The 2,954-nt window shown below is 36.5% G+C and overlaps 1 non-coding gene across 1 annotated transcript; it reads right to left on the bottom strand.

Moving 5' to 3' along the window:
* Positions 1–2,313: 2,313 nt before the first annotated feature.
* LOC116113281 lies at positions 2,314–2,420 on the bottom strand. The gene has a single exon (XR_004125392.1). It is a non-coding gene; the product is annotated as a small nucleolar RNA R71 (small nucleolar RNA).
* Positions 2,421–2,954: the final 534 nt, after the last annotated feature.

The raw sequence follows: 2,954 nt of genomic DNA, 5'->3' as shown, positions 1-2,954 counted from the left end.
AATCCTGACTACCAATGATCTAACCTCAAGGAAGACTAAAACAGTAGACTGACAACACCAAAAAAGGCAGGCCTTGTATAAAAAAACAGAGAACAACCTGTACAAAATTACATATTAACACAACTAACAAAACATACTCTGTGCATGTCAAAATGTAGCCCCAAAAACTTGTAAACAGTCCACATATCAGCAACAACATGCACACTTGTCATCGGGGAGATAAGGGCCATAAATAGAAGGTCTCTCTCTGAAAGCCACATCCACAAAAAGGTCCAAACCCATATACTAGCAGCAACCTTGATAATTCTAGGATTATACTGTTTTATCTAAGCTTTTTGGTCGGATTTTGGATACTTCTTATTTCATTTTCGCTTGAATTGCAACTTAATTGCATATATTTTATGTTTCAGGCAAAAACGTGCAGTTAGAGCAAATAATGAGTGGAATTGAGTTTCTAGACCCAGAAGCAAGTGAATCTCAGGATTCGGGGAAGTTCTGAAGCGCATTTGAAGCACTATGAAGCTTGTTCCTATTGGAGAGCACCAAAGATTGAAGATTCAAGCAAGGAAGCAAGCGGAGGACAGTTCCGTAATTTCAGAATTGTTCAGAAAATTTCGCCATGACGAAGTACTTTCTTCGCCGCGGCAATAAACTCTAGGGACAGATTAAGAATTTTAAACCAACTCGTTGCCGCGACGAAGCTACAAGTTTCAGTTTTTCAAAACTGTGCGTTTTATTTTTAGGCGAAAGTTTTAGGTTTTTTTTAACCGACTATATAAGTGAGACTTAACCATTTTTGAAGGGGTTCGACATTTTTGGGAGAAGGAAGAGAAGTTTGGAGATTGAAATCTTTGGATTCATCAAATAGAGAAGATTTTTGTTCTCTTTTCTTTATTCCAACATGTTGAATGCATTGTTTACTATTTTTATTTCGATTTGTGTTAATTTTAGTATGAACTAACTCACTTTTGGGTTTGGGTTTTGATGTAATTGAGATTTTTTGTGTTTAATCAATAAATTGATGTTGCTTTTACATTCTATTGCATGGATTGTGTGATTACTCTTGCTTTCATTGGAATTACTTGTTGAACATGATGAGATTGAGATGTGAATCATGTATTAGTTTCTTAGGGTAATTGTCATTATTGTATTGAACACTAGAGATAGTTTTGAGAATCAATGAAATCAATTTAGGATTCCATTTAGCTTAACGAACTTGGAACTATTAACCTTCAATTTGTTGGATGCGGAAGCTTACTAGGGAAAAGTAGGAAAACATAGCTTGAGAAGGTATGTTTTACACATTAGGGAGTCCGATTTATAATCCGTGCATGTGAGTGTAGAAGTAGCATAATTCGTAGACTAATTCATAAAATCCTAGTGAAGTCGAAACCCTAACCGTTTGTTTTAATTGATATTTCTCTTGAATTAACCTTGCTGTCATTAATTAGTTTTTAAAGTACGTAGTAAATTTTGTTTTTACTTTAGCTTAATTTTCTCCCGCAAATCCAAACATCTTTCGGTTTCTCCAACTTGATAAACAACTAGGAAAGTAAGTGATTAACAAACAATCCTCGTGGGAACGATATTCTACTTATCACTTTATTACTTTTTGCGACTAGTGCACTTGCTACACATCACATGTTGTAATTTCAACGCATCAAGTTTTTGGCGCCGTTTCTGGGGATTGATTTTGTGTTAACATTGAACTTTTCTTGTGTTAGCTAGATTGGAGTTTAATTTTAGTTTTAATTGTTTTCTAATTTAATTTTTCTGTTCTTTTCTGTTATCTTGTGATCTCACGCTTTCTTTCTTTCTGTATAGTTTATGCGAAGAGCTAGACGTCATCCAGTGGTTCCTATCGATCCAGAGATTGAAAGAACCATAAGAAGGCTTAACAGAGAAAGAAGAGAACGAGAGGCCATAGTCATTGAGATGGCAGAAAACAGAACATTGAGGGAATTTTTAGTACCCACAGTTGATAGCAGTGGTCCAAGTATAACTAGGCCACCAATGCAAGTCAACAACTTCGAAATAAAGCCGTCAATCATCCAGATGATCCAACAGTCAGTACAATTTAAGGGAGATCTGAAGGATGATCCAAATTCACACATTGCAAACTTTTTGGAGGTTTGCGATACCTTCAAATCAAATGGAGTGTCAGATGACGCCATCAGATTAAGATTGTTTCCTTTTTCATTAAGGGATAAAGCAAATGGATGGTTAATGGCACTACCACCAGGAACAATCACAACCTAGAATGAATTGGCACAAAAATTCTTTACTAAATACTTCCCTCCAGCGAAATCTGCAAAGATGAGAAATGATATCACATCGTTTCTACAAGAAGAGACTGAATCACTTTATGAAGCTTGGGAAAGATATAAGGAACTACTAAGAAAGTGTCGACACCGTGGTTTGCCAGTTTGGATGCAAGTCCAAATGTTCTATAGTGGGTTGATGGTTAATCTGCAAACGATGGTGGATGCAGCATTGCAAAACAAGACACCTGAAGAAGCTTATGAGTTGGTTGAAGTCCTGGCAAGTAACAACTATTAGAGATCCAATGAGAGAATGCAAATGAAGAAGTCTATAGGCATTCATGAAGTTGATGCTTACACAGCCATTTCAGCCCAACTTACAGCACTTCAGAAGCAATTAGGAGGTGTGCAAGTGAATTCTATTCAAACACCTCAACTAACATGTGATTTTTGTGCAGGTAACCATGCGAGCAATGAATGTCAAGTGTGGAACACCTTCGCTTCAGCTTCATCATCATTGGAACAAGTCAACTACTTGGCAGGGAATCAAAGACAACAGAACAATCATTTCTCCAACACGTACAATCCTGGTTAGAGAAATCATCCAAACTTCTCTTGAGGTAGTCAGAATAAGCAAAAATAACCAATGGAATTAAAGAACAGTGCCAAACAATCAAGTTGGGTGAATAATCA

This window comes from Pistacia vera, unplaced genomic scaffold (genome assembly GCF_008641045.1).
Source record: "Pistacia vera cultivar Batoury unplaced genomic scaffold, PisVer_v2 Contig676, whole genome shotgun sequence".
Classification (NCBI taxonomy): Eukaryota; Viridiplantae; Streptophyta; class Magnoliopsida; order Sapindales; family Anacardiaceae; genus Pistacia; species Pistacia vera.
This window is presented reverse-complemented; position numbering and strand designations above follow the sequence as displayed.